The 21,674-nt window shown below is 35.3% G+C and overlaps 1 pseudogene; it reads left to right on the top strand.

The window, feature by feature from the left end:
- Nucleotides 1-8,500, top strand: part of LOC140858781 (uncharacterized) — a 63,241-nt pseudogene extending 54,741 nt beyond the window's left edge.
- The last annotated feature ends 13,174 nt before the right edge of the window (nucleotides 8,501-21,674 follow it).

Below are 21,674 nucleotides of genomic sequence, written 5' to 3'. Positions count from 1 at the left end.
TGAGATTTTATTATATTTTCATTTATGTATATATTATATTAAGAAAAGATACAAAGATTTCAAAGGTTCTCAGATAGCTATGAAACGAATCCCTTCGGGAAGGTCGACATCCGGAGCTAGCATCCATACGAAACATGACCCTGCCAAGATGGGTATAAAGTTGGCACATGAATTAAAACTCTGTCGATTAAAAACATGACCCTGTCACGGGTATAATAGTGATCTTTAGCACGAAATATGTGAGCAATTTTTTTGAAAACATGATACGGATAATGACAAAAATAATTTATGATTCATGATTGTGAAATATACATGATTTATGCATGTATGATGAGCTTATATAACTTATTTTATTACATGCTCTATGAAATATTTATTTTCACAATTAATTATTATTTGCGAAATGATGCATTATCATAAGAAATTTTATGCTTGATCCGGTAAGAAAGTGAAAGTCTACTTATTGAGCTAAGTGAAGCTCATATTCTTTTTTATTTTTTTTCATGTACAGAGAAATAAGGCTAGGACTGGTAAAAAAAGAATCCAGACTTTGGGATCGGCAAAGCAAACTTGAAATTTTATACTAGGAATCCAATTTATGTTTATGAATTTTGAGGCTTGGATTATTTTATCTTTGGATTTAGATGCTTTGAACTAGTTTTGGTTTAATTAAATATTTGAATTAAACTTTATTATTATATTTATTTATGATGCACCTATTATTATATTAAGAAGATGAATTTGGCTTCGTGTTATCGCGGGCCTGTCCCTCGGTAGCATGGCATGTTATGTCTCGGATTTGGGACGTGATATTTTATGGTATCAGAGCGATAGGTTTAATCATGGGTAGAACTTAAAACCTAATAGTGGGTAGTTAGGTTACGTATAGTTAGACTCTGACTTAAATTATTAACTGTACTATAGCTCTGTTATTAAAAAAAATGTAATGATATTAGTATTTGACTAGGAAGCGATGAGCAACAGGGAGGACGAGACCTTGGCAAATATGGCTGCTAGGACAAGAGGAGCAAGATTGATGTTGCGGGGAGCTGCCAATCAACCAGTTGAGTGGGCTCCTGACGCACCGGCCACTCAGGTGGATATTGCTGGTGTATGTCAAGTGATGGTTCAGCTTATCCAGCAATAGGCACAAACTGCTCTTCGACCTATATTATCTATGGAGTCATACTACGAGAGATTCAGAAGGCTCAACCCACCTCTATTTGAGGGGGATCTTATCCTATGGCAATAGAGACATGGATTCGAGAGATGGAGAAGATGTTTGATGCCCTGCAATATTCTAAGAATGTGAAGGTCAGATTAGCCGTTCCTATGTTAAAAGGGAATGCTAAGTTTTGGTGGACTGCAATAAAAGCTGCCTATGGGAATAATGATGATCAGCTCACTTGGGAAGAGTTCAAAGAGATATGTTATGATCAGTACTTCCCCGGGACAATGAGATTGGTAAAAGAAAATGAGTTTCTAGCCTTAAAGCAAAAGGATGATATGACAGTGTTAGAATATGCTAACAAATTTAATGAGCTAGGCTGCTTCTGCCCCCAGCTTATGGAGTTCGTAAGGAGTAAAGCTAACAGATTCGAACAAGGTCTAAGATATAAATTTTGGTTTCGTCTGTCTTCTCATATTTTAAATAACTACAAGGACGTACTGGAGCGAGCTTCGAAAGTGGAGTCTGAATTGAAAAGAGCAGATCTAGAAAGAGGAGCTAGGAAGAGACCTAGATCAGTAGGAAATCTAAAGGATCAGCAGAAAAATTTTAAAAATAATAACTCTGATAAGAAGAAAGAATCTATATCCTGCTCCTATTGTGGAAAAAATCATAATGGACCTCATCTCAGGAGGATAGGAGCATGCTTCTTATGTGGCGAGAAAGGACATATGGCTCATGATTGCCCAAATAAGAAAAAAGATGACTCTAGACCTAACAAACCAGTCGATCAAAAATAGAAAGGAAATGCACGAGTGTTTGCTTTAAACCAACAGGAGGCCAATGCAAGTGATCAAGTGGTGATAGGTACTATCCCAGTCAATTCTATTCATGCTCGTGTGCTATTCGATTCCGGCTCTTCTCACTCTTTTATATCTCTCAAGTTTGCTACTTCTTTGAATTATGTGCCTGAAAAACTAAATGAACCATTATATGTTAGCATACCTTTTAAAAATATTGTTGTTGCTAATATTATTTTTAAGAATTGCATAATCCAAATAGAAGAAAAAGAATTAGCAGCAGATTTGATTCAGTTAAATATGCATGATTTTGACATTATTCTTGAGATAAACTGGTTATCTTCGTACCATACTCATATTGATTGTTTTAGAAAAAGAGTGATATTTTAAATTCTGGATGAACTGTAATTCTTCTTTCAAGATGAAGATCATAATACGGAACCCAAATAATGTTTGAGTATTATCTCAATCATGAATGCAAGAAAAGCTTTGAGGAAAGGATGCAAAGCATTTTTGGCCCATGTAGTGGACGTCGAGAAGGAAAAGATAAAATTGGATGATATTCCAATTGTCAAAGAATTTTTTGATATTTTCTCAGATGAACTACCCAGACTACCTCCAGATCATGAGGTTAAATTTAAAATTGATATCACACCAGGGACCAGACCTATATCAAAACCTCTTTATCGGATGGCTCCCGTAGAATTATGAGAATTAAAGGATCAACTGCATGAACTTTTGAATAAAAAGTTTATCCGACCAAGTACATCACCCTGGGGAGCTCCTGTGTTATTTATGAAAAAAAAAGATGGGAGCATGCGTTTATGCATTGACTATCGGGAGTTGAACAAGGTAACCATAAAGAATAAATATCCTCTTTCTCGGATAGATGACTTATTTGATCAACTTCAGGGTACACAAATTTTCTCCAAAATTGACTTACGATCAGCCTATTATCAACTAAGAATTAGAGATAAAGATGTACCTAAGACTGCATTTAGAACCAGGTATGGCCATTATGAATTTTTAGTAATGCTTTTTGGACTAACCAATGCACCGGCTGCTTTTATGGATATGATAAACAGAATTTTCAAGCCATATCTAGATCAATTCGTTGTTGTTTTTATTGATAATATTCTAGTTTATTCTAAACATATAGAGGAACATGAGAGACATTTAAGGATTGTGTTTCAGACCTTGAGAGAAGAGAAGCTCTTCGTCAAGCTTAGCAAGTGTGAGTTCTAGTTGGATAGTGTTGTCTTCCTCGGTCATGTAATATCTAAGAAAGAAATCTCAGTCGATCCAAAGAAGATAGAAGCCATGGTGAATTGGCCTCGTCTGACTAATGTGATGGAAGTTAGAAGCTTTTTAGGCTTGGCTGGTTATTATAGAAGATTCGTCAAGAGATTTTCTCAAATTGCAATTTCTCTAACCCGCTTAACTCAGAAACGAATAAAATTTGAATGGAGTAGTGAATGTGAGCAGAGTTTTCAAGATCTGAAGCAACGATTGATATCTGTCCCAGTTCTTACTTTACCATCTAGTAATGGAGGATTTGTCATTTATAGTGATGCTTCCAATAAGGGATTAGGTTGTGTATTGATGCAGAACGATAAGGTCATAGCTTATGCTTTTTGATAACTAAAAATCTATGAGCAAAATTATCCGACACATGATTTGGAGTGAGCAGCTATTATTTTTGCTTTAAAGATTTGGTGACATTATTTATATAGAGAATCTTGTGAAATCTTTACTAATCATAAAAGCTTAAAATACTTATTTACTCAAAAAGAGTTGAATATGAGGCAAAGAAGGTGGCTTGAACTAGTAAAAGATTATGATCTAAATATTAAATATCATCCTAAAAAAGCCAATATGGTGGCAGATGCACTTAGTAGGAAGTCTTCAGCAAATGTGATGACTCTGCTACCCTTTCAGCAACAAATTCTGAGGGATCTTGAAGATTTACAAATTGAAGTGACTTGTACCGATGTTAAGAATGTGTTAGCCAATTTAATGGTACAACCAGCATTGATCGAACAGATAAAAACGACCCAATAGAATGATATTCGTTTGTTTCAGTTTAAGAAGGACATGGAGAAAGGGTTACGAACTGAGCTTAGGCTACACACAGATGGAACTCTTTATTTTGGGAACAGATTATGTATATCAGGAGATCCTGAACTAAAGAAGAAAATTTTGAAAGAAGCCCATAAATCTCGTTTCTCCTTTCATTTCGGTAGTACAAAGATGTATAGAGAATTAAAATAATATTTCTGATGGAATAGAATGAAGCAGGAGATAGCTCGATTTATATCTCAATGCTTGGTATGCCAGCAAGTGAAAGCCGAACATCAAAGACTTGCTGGTTTGCTAAAACCATTAAAGATACCATAATAGAAATAGAAACATATCACGATGGATTTTGTTATAGGATTTTCAAGGACAGCAAGAAAAAATGATGCAGTGTGGGTGATTGTTGATCGGCTTACTAAATCAGCTCATTTTCTACCTTTTCGAGTTGGTACTCCACTTGATAAGTTAGCCCGGATGTATATTGATAAAATTGTACGTCTGCAAGGTGTTTCAATAAGTATTGTGTCTGATCGGGATCCACGATTCGTATCTAGATTTTGAAAAAGTTTTCAAGATGCTTTGGGGATAGAATTGAGGCTTAGTATTACTTTCCATCCCCAGACCAATGGCCAATCTGAAAGAACAATTCAAACTCTTGAGGATATGTTAAGAGCTTGTACTTTCGATTTCGGAGGATATTGGGATAATCGTGTGACACTGATTGAATTTGCATATAATAACAGTTTTCATTCTAGTATCCGGATGGCACCCTATGAAGCCCTATATGGAAGAAAGTGTAGATCTCCTCTATATTGGGATGAAGTGGGTGAAAAAAAATTAATAGGTCCCGAGTTAGTTTAAGATGCTAGAGACAAAATTTATCTGATCAAGAGAAGACTCAAGGCAGCACAGGATAGACAGAAGCGTTGGACAGATAGAAAAAGAAGAGAATTAGAATTTTAGGTTGGTGAGCATGTTTTTCTAAAAGTATCACCTACTAAGGGTGTCATGAGATTTGGGAGACATGGCAAGTTGAGTCCGCGATATATTGGACCTTTTAAAATTTTAAATCGAGTAGGAGATGTTGCTTATGAACTAACTTTACCATTAGATTTATCCAAAGTGCACAATGTCTTTCATGTTTCATTACTGAGAAAGTTTGTACCTGATCTAAATAATGTGATAAAGTATGAGCCATTGTAAGTTCATGAAGACTTAACCTATGAAGAATTTTTTCTCAGAATTATTGATCGAAAAAAGTAAGTTCTAAGATGGTGCATCATTCCATATGGGAAGATTCATTGGAGTAATCATGAAGAGAGAGAGGCTACTTGAGAGTTTGAAGATGATATGAAGATGAGATATCCACACTTGTTTGAAAATAAAGGTACGTTAAATTTTGAAGATGAATTTTTTTTTTAGGAGGGTAGGATGTGATAACCCAGCCCGTTGGGCCTAAAGCCTACTAAGCCCACCGAGAAAAAAAAAAGGGGAAGAAGACTTCCGATCAGAGTTTTCTCCTTCTCCGATTTTGATTGGAATCGAAGTCCTAGGGCCATTGAAGGACCCTAGGATGAGCCCTATAAGAACCCCCCTCCTCTCCTCTAAGAGAAGACATAGCAATCACCGACGATCATCGGTGTTCCTCTCTGATTTTCTCGATTGAAGCCGCGACCCGTCGACCCGTGCTCGTCGTGATTTCTCGTCGGTGGGGGTCATCGGAGGCTGAGGTAAGTCCTTCTTCCTCTTCCTCTCTTCTCTCCCTTCTTTCCCATGACTGTAGGCACGACTGTCGGTGACAGGAGTCGTCGGATTTCATCAAAAAAGGAAGCTCTGTTCGGCCTCTCCCTTTCCCCTGATTTCTGGCACTGATGGTCACCGCCGACCGCCGGCTTTGGCCTCTCTGACTCGGGAGGGTCGCCCCTTGCCGCCGACCACCGTCGGGTGAGGTACGACTGTGATCGATCGATCAAAGGCAAAGGACCTTAAGGTCCCCGGTTTCGGCCAAAGAAGGCCACGGGAAAAAGAAAAGAAAAGAAAAAGAAAAAAAAAAGAAAAGAAAAGAAAAAGAAAAGAAAAAAATAATAAAAAAATAAAATAAATACTTATGATTAAGTCTAAACCATTTTTTTCTCTCTCTAGAATTGGACTTTCTCTCTCTAAAAATTTTCTCTCTCTAAGAAGCCCTATGGATCTTCTATTAGGCTATCTTCTTCACTCCTAGGGACCTATGATCGTAAATCGATTTAGAGCCGAAAGGAGAGATTTATTAGATTGATCATCAAGTTGGTCATCTTCTTATATTATGTAATTTTATATATGAAATAAAATTTAATGATGATTTAATATTTTAAATAAGACTGTCTGATTCATTTAAGAAAGATTAAAAGGTCTAGGATGATCGAGGTATGTAGATCTTACGCTCTTTATTTATTTTTAAATCTTCATAATTTTCATGCATAAGATCTCTTATTGATGAAGTCATATTTTTCGTAAAATAAGGATCAGCATATATGATATGAAAAAGCATATTTTATTACAAGCATTGATTGCATGAATGTATTTTATAAAAAGTTGCATGATTATGAAGCATGAGATTTTATTATTTTCTATCTATGTATATATATGTTTTAAGAAAAAGATACAAAGATTTCAAAGGCTCTCAGATAGCTATGAACGAATTCCTTTGGGAAGGTCGATATCCGAAACTAGCATCCACATGAAACATGGCCCTGCCAGTGGGTATAAAGTTGGCATATGAATTAAGAACTCTGTCGATTAAAAAATATGGCCCTGTCATGGGTATAATAGTGACCTTAGCACGAATATCTGTGAGCAATTTTTTTGAAATATGACACGAATACATGACAAAAATGATTTATGATTTATGATTCATGATTGTAAAATATACATGATTTATGCATGCATGATGAGTTTAAAACTTGTTTTATTACATGCTCTATGAAATATTTATTTTCACAATAATTATTATTTGTGAAATGATGTATTATCATAAGAAATTTTATGCTTGATCCAATAAGGAAGCAGAAGTCTACTTACTGAGCTAGCGAAGCTCATATTCTTTTTATTTTCTTTTTCATGTATAGAGAAATAAGGCTAGGATCGATAAAAAGAGAATCCAGGCTTGGAGATTGGCAAAGCAAGCTTGACAATTTTATACTAGGAATCCAGTTTATGTTTATGAATTTTGAGGTTTGGATTATTTTATCTTTGGATTTAGATGCTCTGAACCAGTTTTGGTTTAATTAAATATTTGAATTGAACTTTATTATTATATTTATTTATGATGCACCTATTATTATATTTAAGAAGATGAATTTTGGCTTCGTGTTATCGCAGGCCCATCCCTCGGTAGCATGGCCATGTTATATCCCGGATTTGGAGCATGACAATTTTAATATCTTAAAAGCATGTGATCGATTCTATTGTATGTAGATTAGATCTACATCATGCATGTTAGATAGATTAAATTGTTTAATCTAGATCAGATTTTTATTCTGCTGTGTTCAGATCTTTAAAAGTTAAAAATCTGCATACTCTGATTTTTGTATGCATGTCCCCAGATATGCGACATCCTTCAGCTAATGTAGGAGAAGTTTCTTGGGTGTGGACTATAAGCCACATCCGAAATTGAGTCTCAGGCCAAACAATGCTATTGCAGAGATGTTGAGACCTAATTGCAATGGATTTGGATGAGATGAAATCAACAAGTGCATGACCAGTGAGGAGAGTACCTCCAAGGAATGGGTAAAATAAATTGGCATTATAAAATCTATTCATTTTTCTTTGAAACCTTTCTTATATGTTTGTGTTGCCTTTTTTTTAAATGCAGGGTCAACCAAATACTCAAGTATGAGGAACAAGCCTTTCCCTCGCTTTGGGGACCTAACCAATGTCTTTAAGAGGGATCGTGCTACTGGGATGGGAGTAGAAGTACTTATAGATGCTATTAAAGAAATAGAGATGGAGGAGCAACAATATCTGCACACATTACGAACTATCAATGAGAGTTAAGATGAGGAGCAATTTTCATAGTCAGAATTTCACCATGTACACTTTCCAAATGGCTTCTAATACTGAAGCTGTAGGTGTAAGTCGGCCAACCAAAACTAAGAAAGCTATGCATGAGGCACTTGAGATAGTGAGAAAGCTTACTTCTAAGATGTTTAAGCTAGAAAACCTAATGGTAACTATTGGGGACCATATTGGCAAATTGGCTTCATGTTTTAAGCATAATGAGGTTGTAGATAGAAGAATGGCAGTGGTGTTTGAGATGATGATGGTGCAGGATCTCTCTCAATATGAGATTCTTAGGATGGGCAAAAAAATTGCTATAGATCCATTGGAGACCAATTATTTTTTTAGTCTTCCAGAGGACTATAGAAGGGCATATGTTCTAACCCTTTGCTTGTCAAACTTTCAAAGTGGGATGTAACTAAGTTGTTATAGGCTTTGTGTATCTTTTTTGGACATTATGTATTGGGTACTTTTTGGTGTAGGTTGTGGATGTAAACACCACTTTTGGATCAAATACAAGTTTATGTTTTGGATGCTAATTGTTGTTTCTTGTTTCACAAGATGCAAGGTGGTTATTTGTATGGATTTGGATGGTTACTTGCATGGATAACATTGTTATTAATGTCCTCTTCATGAATTATTATTGCTCACTATCTTCATGATTTGGGTGGTTACTTGTATGGATGACAATTTATAGGTAAAGTTTACCAGTGGAATACCATGGCATTTGAATGGTATTTAATGAGTATTTCGTGCTCTCCCAAGTCCCAATTTTGACAGGTTATGATGCAGCCTGCTGGTTGCTCGGTCTTGGATTTCTGCAGCAACCCCACTTGAGAACTGCCTTATTGACGCTTCCTTTTTTTAGTTCATCATTGATACTTCCTTTGGATTTCTGCAGCACCTTCCATTGATGTAGCTGCATGTTTTGAGATCTTGTAATCCAACTACCTTGATTATTTCTAATTTGCCGGTCTTTTCTTCTTTCCAAGTAATCATTTCATTTAGTACTTGATATTATTTGCAATAACCTGAGTGATGTTAACTGAAGTGACCAGTAACAAGATTTAAGTAATATGTGCTTGACCAATAAACATAATCATTTTGTTTTCTCTATACTTATCAGGTAGCTATTCAAGATGTAGATGAGATGATTCTAAAACAAGTTCTTTCTGTTCCAAGTGTTGTAGTAGCCTCTCCTTTTGCGGTAATTTAACAATTGCATCTTCTCATCGTATTCACTTTCAGGTTACAATGTATTTAGTGCTTTGGCACCTCCTAGTACCTGGAGTACATTTGATTGATGACCATGTTCTTTGCTGATTATCCCAATTGATTGCAAACAAGATGATTAAGGGTAGCAAATCTAATCCTTGATCATCTAAACACTTCATCTACTTGATTTATCCTAAATTCATAAGATATTTCATTTGTCCATGATATGGTAGAACTTCACTTTTTGTGTGTGAGTGCGCGCGTGTTTTCCTATGATGTTGATCTTCTAGTCTGCCATTATCTTTGTGTTTTATTTTCTTTTATTTCCTTTTCTCTACTCAAAATGGTATTCCTATATTACCTTTATTGCTAATGAGTTGATTGACTATTATTTGAAATAGAGCCTGGATTAATATCATCACGAAATTGGAAGATTGGGACAACTATGTTGCTTGCATTGGTGAGAGAAGTGCTATGGCTGCAAGAGATTAGGGCTAAAGAATGTTTATTATCCAACAAACCCTGGTTTTGAAGGGTATGTCATATTTCTTATCACTCGTTGGTTAAAGTAGAGTGCTGCCTTGTAATGGCTGGTATCTGCCAGAATATGCTGGATATAGCATTGGGGCTTATGAGCCATAATAGGCCAAGTTTGTAAATGGAAAAACTCGAAGGATAGAAACCTAATATATCATGAGGAACTCACGGAAATGGGACAGACTCATGAGGTTTACAGAGACGTACTTGAAGTTTGTGACGCTGAAGTTTCATTGATTATAACTTCCTTATGTAACACCTTAGCAACGTGACAAAGTGAACTTTATTATATAGTTGCTAATATGATTTATGTACAATGATAATGTATAAAATGAGATATTTTTTTTTTTAATTGAGGATGTAATAAATATTTTACATAGTTTTCTCAAGAAAATAAATGTTCAATCAAATATATGTCATTTTAGAATATGTCACTTTCTTATGATCAATCAAATATATCAAAATTATCTTTTTAAAATATCATATTTTTAGAAATCAGCTGTCCAAAAAAAAAATATTCTAGGGAGCAAAAATTCTTCATGTGAACCAAATGAGCCCTTGTGGTGTATCTCTCTTTATCTATTAGGAGCTCTGTCTCTCTAAAAGCCTTTTAATCTTATCTGATATCATACATTCAAGAATAGTATTCTTTGACTAGAAATGCTTGGTTGGTGGTAGCTAGCTAGCTATGGCATGGGTAATTTGGCGGCAAAGAAACTCTCCGGCATGTACTAAAATGGCATCAACCGTTACTATAGTAAAGCAGCCCATAACTTTCTTTCCCTCCAGGTTTTGGACTTAAGCAAGTGCTGAAGAAGAAGAGGAGAAGTTGCCTACCTCTCTAGCTAGCTTGGGACATGATGGCAATGATCTGACCTAGATGAGGATGGGGGACTTGCACTAGATGGCTGAAGCTTTTTTTTTTTTTTTTTTTTTTTATACAAGCAGGCAATTACACCATTCTAATATAAGTACAGCCCAGAGAATTAGAGTATAAAATATCTTGCAGGGCCTGAGGGTAGTTATCACCTTCACGCCAGGTTCAATCTTCGATATGCTCGGCAATAAAAGAGGCAGCCCAATCCACAGTGCTGTTCACCTCCCAGAATATGTACCGGACAGACAACGTGGTGGCGTGACGAAGAGACCTCCAGATATCGCAAAGTAGAGGATGGGTTTCCAAGTGCTTCGGCTTATTCCGAATCTAGCCAATGAATATGGCCAAGTCATCCTCGATGAAGATTCTCTCAGCTCGCAGCTTATGTCTCGCATAGATGATGCCTACCCAAACAACATGGAGCTCCACCCTAAGAATAAATGGGTCGAAAATATGAGATCCCCCAATACCCAAAAGCCTGACGTTTGAGCCCCGGATAATATAGGCCGCACCATCCCTGCCATTCTTGGCACTGTTATCAAAGTTGACCTTGACAAACCCCAAGGATGGGGGCTCTCAGGAAATAAAAAGAGTCCTCCAAGTCGCTACAAGCATAGCAAGGGGTCCCAGGAACTCGTGGTGTCAAGGGACATGGTGGCAGTATCAAAGTGGCAGTAGTACTCCTCAGCTAAGCAACAAGCTCACTCCACCACCCACTGCATAGGCACAACCTTGGCTTCGAAAACCAAGCTATTCCTAGATAGCCAAATTTGACAGACAATGTAAGTCTAGTATCCCAAGGAGACACCTCAATCATACTCTGATGGACTGCATCTATAAAGGACAAAAGCCATGGGCCACTATGAGCCCTCAGATATGCCCCCCCATCATTTCCAAATCAGACATGCCCTCGGGCAATGGAGCAAACAATGCTTCATCGACTCATCCTTCAGTCCGCAGATCAGATAGGTGATAGGAAGCTCCATTGCTCTGTCTTTGAGAAGTGTCCGAGTAGATAGTTGATCCCAGATAACCTTCCAGAGAAAAAGTCTAACCCTAAGGTAGACAATCACATGCCAAATCCAAGCGGCCACAATCCTCTTCTCCAGTACTGGCCTACTCATCGTAGCGAGGTCCCTAGCAAGAACCTTAGGGCAACAAGACTAGCCCCACACCCTTAAGTTATGGTTTCGATGGACAGAAAGTGGAATGGCAAGAATCCTACTGGCCAATGAGTCTCCAAAAAGAGGGATGACATCATAAGTCCTCCAACTCCTGCCATCAGCCATAATCAAGTCGCAGACCCACATATGATCGTCCACCTCCATGCTGACATAGGTCAGGCATTGTGATAGGGGCAGACTGGAAAGCCACATATCTCGACTAACATCAATCGAAGTTTCATCATCAATCTGCCATCTAACATGAGCTATCACCATAGGAGCGTGGATGTAGATCTCCTTTTAGATGAAGGAGCAAATATGACCACTTCAAATCTCAGACCCCTAGCTCCAAACCCCATATTGAGCCCTCATCACCCTGCTCTATAAGCAATCAGATTGGATGAAGAATCTCTAGCATGTCTGACAATCATAGTCTCCCTCCTAACCAATAAGAACTGGATCTCTAGGCCCCTATCATGCATGGGCCAACAGACTACCTCATAGGAGAGCAGATGAAGCCCCTGATTGCCCTGCTTCAAACCCAATAAAAAATTTTAGAACTACTGCGCTAGGCCTTTAAGACAAGCACATGGCATAATATTGTTTACTAGAAGATAGGTCGGGATGGAGCTCAGGACTGATCTCACGAGGATAGTCCTCCCCATCATGGAGAGAGCACTGGCTTGCCAACCCTTGAGGTGATCACGGATCCGTTGCTCTATGGGCTTACAGTCAGCCTTCCAAAGTGTTGCTCCAAAAATTGATTTTGATGATCGCAAATCATTTGAAGGGACTATTAATGTGTTTCTTATCTTTGAAGAATATTTTTATGATGTTTCAGGTAGTCCAAAAGATTAGATTTAAAAAGCTTCATCAAGTGTACCAAAATTGAAGTTTCTATAAGTTGGAGAAGTTTTTAAAGCTTTCTGAGAGTGTCCAATTGATTTGAAGTCATTTGAGAGCGTTTGAAAGTATTCTGATAAGTTTTGAACCTTAAATGTATAAAAAATTGGATTGCAACAAAATGAAGCAATCTATCTAGGTCATCTCTTTTCATTGAGTAGCCAGCACACACTGTTTTGACTTGTGGCATGCAGTGGGACGATCTATCTGGGACGATCCCTGAGATCAAAACAAAAAGTCTGATTTTCAGACTGGCCAAATAAGGCATCCCATGGGACTTTCTAGTCACAGTGGGATGACCCATATGGGACGATCCATTCTGTATGAGTTCATAACGGCTAGTTTTCAGTCTATTTTTGATGCATTTAATACACATTAAATACTCTCCAACAGCTCTAAACTGATACTAAGATATTTTTAAGTATAAATGATGATTATATATACTCTTTTAAAATAAAAAATCATAAATTTTGCAAGCATTCAAGTTCACATCTGAGAAAAGCTCAAATAAGCCCTAAAGAGAGGAAAAGAAGCATTTAATCACTTCACCAACTACTCTCCAGCTGCAATAAAGTGTGCAATTCATTGAGGGTATTTAGAAAAAGTTTCTTTTCCTTAAGTATTATATTTCTATTACATTTATTATGTTTATTTAAGGAGATATTGTGCTAAATTTTTTGTACCTTATTTTTCTCATATTATATTTGAGTTTTTGAGTTTTTTTGGGGGGGGTTCAAACCTTGATTGGATTGATCTAAACCTTGAATCAGATTATTGAGGATTGATTTGTACCCAAAAAATAAGTATTCTTGCTTGGATAGTAAGGGTCGGAGTTGTCCGACGTGTTGTAACTTAGAAATCTGTTTAGTGGATTGAATTTTCAAGTAGAGACTTGGAGAGTGGATGTAAGTGTAAGGTTGGCACTGAACTACTATAAATTCTTGGTGTTTGTTATGCTTGCATCTCTTTACTTGTTCTTTATATTCAATACTTGTTTATCTCTTATTTATATTTGATTTCATCTTTATTACAAATCAACTCATTTTACTCAACACCTTAGCACATTATTTAAGTGCACTAATCTTGAAAATTTTAAAAAGACTCAATTCACCCTCCCTCTTGAGCTTCATATCTGAGCAACAAGTGGTATCAGAGCACAGTGCTCTAACCCTTGCTTGATTTAACCATCAAGAGCCAAAGGTCAATGGCAGCTCAATTTGGCACATCACTAGTCGAGGGGCAATCTACAAACCGACCTTCACTTTTCAATAGATCAAATTACACCTATTGAAAAGTTCGGATGAAAATTTTTATTCAAGCACTTGACTATAATATGTAGAGTATCATAGTAAATGAACCACACACACCCATTAAATTGATTGATGGTGTATCTCTCTCTAAGTCGGAAGGTGAATGTGATGAATTTGATAACAAAATAGCTCAGGTCAATACTAAAGTCATGAATATTTTATATTATACTTTAGATGTAAATGAATTTAATCATATTTCATAGGCAATTCTGTTAAAAAAATTTGGGATAGATTAGAAGTCATACATGAAGGCACAAACCAAGTAAAAGAGTCTAAGATAAATATGCTTGTGCACAACTATGAACTGTTTAAAATGAAACCTGAAGATTCAATAACTCAAATATTTATCTATTTCACTAACATTATAAATGATTTAAAAAGTCTTGACAAATATTATTCTAATAATGATCTTGTGAGAAAAGTGCTCAGGTCCTTACCAAGATCGTGGGAGGCAAAGGTCATTGCAATCCAAGAAGTCAAAGATTTAAATATTTTACCATTGGAGGAGCTTCTTGGATCCCTTATGACTAATGAACTAACCATGAAGCAACACTCTGAGGAGGAAACAAGAAAGAAGACTATCACTCTCAAGTCGACAGCTCATGAAGAAGACACAGAAAAATTAGATAATAGCGAGGAAGATGAAGATTTGGCCCTGATCACTAAAAAATTTAGATGTTTAATGAGGAGAAAGAGACAAGGGATCAAGAGAAGACCACCAACTAAGGAGGAGCTGATTAAAGAAAAAGAAAAAGATCAACCCATCATTTGTTATGAGTGTAAGAAGCCAGACCACTTCAGATCAGAATGCCTCTAGCTCAAGAAAGATTAAAAGAAGTTCAAGAAGAAAAAAGCTACGATGGCTACATGAAGCGATAGTGATGACTCCACCACAGATAAAAAATCTTATGAAGAAGCCAATCTATGCCTTATGGCACATGAAAATGAGGTATCTCCTGAAACTCAAAATGAATTTACTTATGATGAACTGCTAGAAGCTTTTCATGAACTTTTGGATGATCTAAAAGAATTAAGAATAAAAATTAAAAATTAAAAATTAAAAAATTAAGTATTAGCTAAAGAAAAAGAAGAAGTTGATAACAAAAATAAAGAATTAGAACTAAAGAATCAATCCTTATTAAAAGAAAAAGATGAATTTTCAAGCCAAAATGAAACTCTTGTAAAAAAAATCAAAAACTAAAGAAAGAGGTAACCAAGTTAAAACCTATAGTTGATAGATTTATATTAAGTTCAAACAAACTTCAGATGATCATTGATAGTCAAAAAGCTGTATATGATAAAGTCGGACTTGGTTATAACACTCTTAGAAAAAAAAATTTTTGAAAAATATTTTTATCAATGCATCTATAAGAAAATTGTCAAATATTATTTATTTTAAATGTGACAAAGTAGGGCATAAAGCTTATTCATATTTATCAAATAAAGTTGATGATAGAAATATTAAGAAAATATGAGTTCCAAAAGGAACCATTGTGACTAACCCCAAAGGACCCAAGTTAGCTTGGGTACCTAAGGTTAAAACTTGATTTCATGTGTGCAGGTGTGTCTTGCAATCCAAGCAACAAAATAAAAGTGATATCTTGATAGTGGATATTCAAGATATATGACTGGTGATGAATCTCAATTCATCACATTGGAAGCCAAGAATGGAGGGATGGTCACCTTTGGAGATAATGGCAAAGGGAAGATCATCGGTATTGATAATATTGGTATCACTCCCTCCATTTATATTGAAAATGTATTACTTGTAGATGGTCTTAAGCATAATTTTTTAAGTATTAGTCAATTATGTGATAAAGATTACAAAGTAATTTTTGAATCATCTATGTGCATTGTAACTAGTCCCTCTGATGTTAGCACTAGATTCATTGGACATAGGCATGGTAATGTATACATGGTTGATTTGGATAATCTATCTTTACAAAATATGCAATATCTTGTGGCCATGAATGTAAAAATTAATGAGACTAGTTGGTTTTGGCACTGTAGGCTAGCACATATTAGTATGCACACACTTTCTAAAATCATTAAAAATGATTTGATTTTTGGTTTATCAAAAATTAATTTTGATAAAGATAAAATTTGTGATACATGTCAATTAGGTAAACAAACAAGAGTTTTCTTTAAATCTAAAAATATTGTTTCAACTTGTAAACCTTTAGAGCTCTTATATATGGATTTATTTGATCCTACAAGGATAATTAGTCTAGGAGAAAAAAGATATGATTTTGTAATTATTGATAATTTTTTGTGTTTTACTTGGATTTTATTTTTAGCTTCTAAGGATGAAGTATTTTCAGCATTCTCTAAGTTTTGTCAAAAAATTTCGAATGAAAAAGGTTTGCCAATTATTTCAATGAAGTGATGATGGCATTGAATTTGGAAATAAAGATTTTGAAAAATTTTATGATGAAAAAGGGCATAGATTATAACTTTTCAGCACCTAGAACACTACAACAAAATAGAGTTATTGAAAGAAAAAATAGATTCTTAGAAGAAATAGCCCGTACCATGCTATGTGAATGCAAACTCTTAAAATATTTTTGGGCAGAGGCAATTAACACAGCATATTACATTTTAAATTGTGCTTTAATTAGACCTATTTTAAGAAAAATATCTTATGAATTATGGAAAGATAGAAAATCTAATATAGGTTATTTTCATACTTTTGATTGTCGGTGTTTTATTTTGAATAATGGCAAAGATAGCTTAGATAAATTTGATGCTAAATCTGATGAAGCTATCTTTCTTGGCTATTCCACTTCTAGTAAAGTCTTTAGAGTATTTAATAAAAGAACACTAATAGTGGAAGAGTCAATTCATGTAGTTTTTGATGAAACTAATGATCTTTCATTAAAGAAGAGAGAGGATGCTGATGATGCAGGTATCATAGAAGATGGAATGAAAGAGCTCACCCTTAATGACTCAATTGAGTGAAACAACGATCAATTGGATGAAAAACATAAGGATGAAAGCATCAATGATCAGAACATTCAAGAACAATCTCAGGACACAGGTAATCTTCCAAGAGAATGGAGGTATATCCACAATCACCTGAAAAAATTAATAATTAATAATCCGACACAAGGAGTAAGAACTAGATCTTCACTTAGAGATGTCTGTAATTATGTAGCTTTTGTTTCACATCTAGAACCTAAAACAATAGATGAAGCTGAAAAAGACCATAACTGGATAATTACCATGCAAGAAAAGCTAAATCAATTTCAAAGAAATAATATATGGACACTAGTTGCTAGACCTAAAAATCACCCCATAATAGGAACTAAATGGGTATATAGGAATAAATTAGATGAAGATTGAAATATAATAAGAAATAAAGTAAGATTAGTTGCTAAAGGATACAATCAATAAGAAAGAATTGATTTGATGAAATATTTGCTCCTGTTACTAGACTTGAAGCCATAAGAATGCTACTTGCTTTTGCTTGTTTTATGAACTTTAAATTATTTCAAATAGATGTTAAGAGTGCTTTTCTAAATGGTTATATTGCTCAAGAAGTATATATAGAATAACCTCCAGATTTTGAAAGTCATAAATTTTTAGATCATGTATTTAAGTTAAACAAAGTATTGTATGGATTAAAACAAGCTTCTAGGACCTGGTATGAAAGATTAAGTAAGTTTTTATTAGAAAATAGTTTTTTAAGAGAAAAAGTTGATACAACTCTATTTATAAAAAAAAAGATAAAAAAATTATAGTTATACAGATATATTTGATAACATTATATTTGGGTCTACTAATAAAGATTTGTGCCAAGAGTTTGCCAAGTTCATGCAGGAGGAGTTCGAGATAAGCATGATGGAAGAACTTACCTTTTTTCTCGGACTTCAGATTAAGTAAATGAAGAAAGGGATCTCCATCACCCAAAGTAAGTACACAAGAGAACTATTAGACAAATTTGAAATGGAGAGCTCAAAAATTATAAGTACACCTATGACCCCTTCTTGTAAATTAGAAAAAGATGAGCATGGTAAAAATATTGATTCAAAGCTCTATAGAGGTATGATAGATTCTTTATTGTATCTTACTTCTAGTAGACCTGATATAATGTTCAGTGTATGCTTGTGTGATAGATATCAGTCAAATTCTTAAGAATCTCATTTAAATACTGTTAAGAGAATTTTTAGATACTCAAAAGAAATACAAAATCTAGGACTTTGGTTCTCAAAATAATCTTCTATTGACTTAATAAGTTACTCAGATGCAGATTTTGCTGGATATAAACTAGATAGAAAAAGTACTAGTGGAACCTGTAAATTTCTTGGAGTAAACTTAATCTCTTGGTTTAGCAAGAAGCAAAATTCGGTAGTATTGTCTATGGTCGAGGCCGAATACATTACAGCCGAAAGTTGCTGTGCTCAAATCCTATGGATTAAGCAATAACTCATAGATTTTGGTATTGAACTTAAAAACATCCCATAAGATGTGATAATACTAGTGCCATCAATTTGAACAGAAATCTAATCCAACACTCTAGGTCAAAACATATTGAAATTAGATATCATTTCATAAGAGAACATGTTCAAAATAATCATATAACACTTGAATACATAAACACTGAAAAATAACTAACTGATATTTTCACCAAAGCACTAAATGAAAATAAATTTTATGAAATTAGAAGAAAATTGGGCATCTTAGACCATTCTACTTGAACTTCAATCATAATTTCACTCTCAAAATTCTTCTAAAATTTTTTGACTTCATTATCTTAATTTTGGGAGCCATCTATCTTTTTTTAAGATTTTTTTAAGATAATTAAAAAATCATCGTGCTATTCAGATACCTTCTCAGATTTTTTTCATTGAAATATTCAATAAAAAATCATACCAAAATTTATCTGGACTTCTCATGATCATCTCAACTTGATATGATCCATTTAAAATTTTTTCTCATAAATTTTTTTCTATTTTTAAATCTTTTTCTCATTGTTTGAACCTTTTCTGGATGGGACGACCCATGTGAGATGTCCTAATTGATCAGGCAAATGAATTTCATTGGAACGATCCATTTAAACTCCTTTCTTAAAATTTAAGTGGGGCGACTCAATTACTATACTTCTTCCTCTTCTTCTCGTCTCAAACCAAAACTCTTCCTCTAACTCTTCACCGGCCACAAATCCATCCGTTAACCATCCAAAATCTTGGATCTCCATCTCAAACCCTAGAGCAAACTCTCTCTCTCGGCATACCCTCTTGCTCTCCATCAAAATCTCAAGCCCTAACTTGCAAAATCCATGACAATCAACCCGAAACCCTCTTCTCCTCTTCATTTCCATCCATCTCTCATCCCTCTCTACCCTCTTGATCGATTCTCCTACTCTCTTTGGGATAATGGCCCCCAAGATGCGATTGCCACAGAGAAGAAAGTCAGTGAGGTCCTTAGAGGCTGAGGAACGAAGGAAGATATGATTTGATAACTAGTCGAGACATTTGTTTGATGCACCATGTAATCTCCGAAACTCTCCTAAATCTATCATTTTTTATGATCGATGCCATGAGGAAGGCCTTGAACAGATCCAAGGCTCTCTTATCCTATGGTATGGCTCTTACTGTGATATTTAGGGAGTCTAGAGTGAGCTTTGAGGGAGAGGTTGTTTGCAGATTATTGAACACTAACACCTACAACGACCACTCCCTTTGACACATGGGATTTATCAGAGTGGATGGTCGTTGGACCAAAGGGCGAGGAGCTACAGTCGAGGAGGAGGAGGATGAGGAGGAGGAGCCTGCTGAGGGGAAGGGTCCCTCTTCACACCTGTGCCCAAGCAGAGCCCTGATGATCACCCTATATCGGAGCCTGAGATAGGACCCTCAGTTAGTGTAACCCCATTGTCGAGCCATACCATGCCATCTTTTAGTTTGGGGGAGGATGAGATGGGGCTGTTGGCTGAGAGAGTGACAGGCATTCTATCTGTTCAGCAGCAGTATTTCAGGATCAGATTCTTCAGCAGCTCCACTAGTTTCAGCAGTATCAGGAGCAGATCTTCTAGCAGGTGCAGCAGCAGCAGCAGCAGCAGTATCACCAGGCTCCATCGAGTTCTTTCTCTGATCCTTCCTCGAATTTTTCTATCATGCCACACATATCTTCATTGATGGAGCTCTTGTCTGATCTGAGTACTAGACTGGAGAGTGTGGAGAGCTCCCTACTCAGGTTCAGTGGCAATATTTTTGATATCGAGAGGGAGATCAGACAGATTTTAGTTTCTTTATCAGAAGGAGCAAGCACTTTGACTACCACTTCACCTTAGCTGGATAATTTAGCTCGAGAGATAGAGAGACTCCACAGCCAGCTTCATTTTTCTCTGAAGCTGATTCGGACAGACATCAAAGACTTCAGAGACTTCGTATCTACTGATCTAGATGGGTTCCGACTTACAGTGAGGAGGATTTTGTCCCAGCTTGATGCCATTAGGACTCAGCTTCAGTCTAGGCCCTCTGCCTCCAGTGAGCCAGCCTTTGTCCAGCCCATTGCTTTTCATCCTCCGATATTTTTTTCTCAGATCAGACCTTTCGATCGAGGACGAGGCTAATCATGTTTCACCAATCTTGATCTTGAGCTCGATGCCCATTCTCACTGATTTCATCATTTTGTATTAGGTTACTTAGTTGTATTTTGTAGATTGGATGTATGAGAGCTTTATGCTCATGGACATATATTATAACTCTTGTAACCTCTCTTTTTATTGTAATTAATGAATAAGGTTATTATCATGGCTCACTTCTTTTTTCTTGGATGAATGAATGAATGAATGACTGTTATACTTGAATGAATGTACTATTACTCTGATACTTGACATAGAACCATGAAAAATCTTACTCCCTTTAGTTTATTTTTTGATGATGTCAAAAAAGGAGAGAAAGTAGTGTATTGTCTATCTAAATTTTTTAAATTTAAATGCAATTTTAAATTTTTTACTCTGATATAGTATTTTACACTGATATGTCTCTGATACGCCCATTTTTTACTCTGATACATCTATTTTTATATTCATTTTGATACTATTTGAAAAATTACTTTGATACATCTATTTTTCTTGAGTGCTTTGATATTTTTGATAATTTTATTTTTGCATGAATACCAAAATATCTCGATATATTCATTTTTAATTTTACAAAATACTCCAAATTCTTCTCTTTTAATTCTTGATTTCATCCTTGCTTTGATATCAAAACAAGAAAAAGAAAAAAAAATATTTCTTTCATATTTATTGCTCTAATATTAAAAATAAGAAAGAGAAGAATAAAATTTTTTTATGAACCATCTCTGCTTCAATAAGAAAAATTTTACAAATTGAACACTCTTTATATAAGAAAGGGGGAGATCTTTTTCAAAATGGTCAAAATGATTATTTTTATTTATTTCATACAAGAACGGAAAGGATTTTAACCGACTAAGAACAATCCTTAGAAAAATTTTGATACCTTCACAAATGAGTTTCAATAAAATGAATTGAAACATTAAAATTGTTGAAAATATGTATCTCACAATTTTCTATCTTTGGCATATTCCTACAAGTACTTCACAAACCTAAATTTCTTGAGC

The sequence above is a fragment of the Elaeis guineensis genome, chromosome 6, assembly GCF_000442705.2.
Source record: "Elaeis guineensis isolate ETL-2024a chromosome 6, EG11, whole genome shotgun sequence".
In the NCBI taxonomy this organism is placed as follows: Eukaryota; Viridiplantae; Streptophyta; class Magnoliopsida; order Arecales; family Arecaceae; genus Elaeis; species Elaeis guineensis.
This window is presented reverse-complemented; position numbering and strand designations above follow the sequence as displayed.